Raw genomic sequence first — 269 nt, 5'->3', positions numbered from 1 at the left:
AATGATCTGCTCAGGTCTCTTCCGACCCTACTAACTATGATGGTGTTGCTTCTTGCTGTCTGTGTCAGTCTCAGGTTGAGATGTCAGGGTGTTTTCCATTAAGTTTAGTTTTGGAAGGATTTTAAGTGGGGGTGCACTGATAGAGATTTTGGGGGCTGATACCGATTGCTAATATTTAAGGAGGCATATCGGTGGATACAGCTGCCTCCAGGTGGTCAGTGTGTTTTTTTTTTTGGGGGGGGGGGGGGGGGCGGAACAATGCCCCACTG

General features: G+C 48.3%; 1 protein-coding gene across 2 annotated transcripts in view; it reads right to left on the bottom strand.

Annotated features, from left to right (window-relative positions):
• The window catches only part of WDR3 (WD repeat domain 3), a 51,441-nt gene that overhangs the window by 17,695 nt on the left and 33,477 nt on the right, over positions 1-269 (bottom strand). The window lies entirely within an intron of this gene.

This window comes from Gavialis gangeticus, unplaced genomic scaffold (assembly GCF_001723915.1).
Source record: "Gavialis gangeticus isolate Ggan-Ray unplaced genomic scaffold, GavGan_comp1, whole genome shotgun sequence".
Lineage (NCBI taxonomy): Eukaryota > Metazoa > Chordata > Crocodylia > Gavialidae > Gavialis > Gavialis gangeticus.
This window is presented reverse-complemented; position numbering and strand designations above follow the sequence as displayed.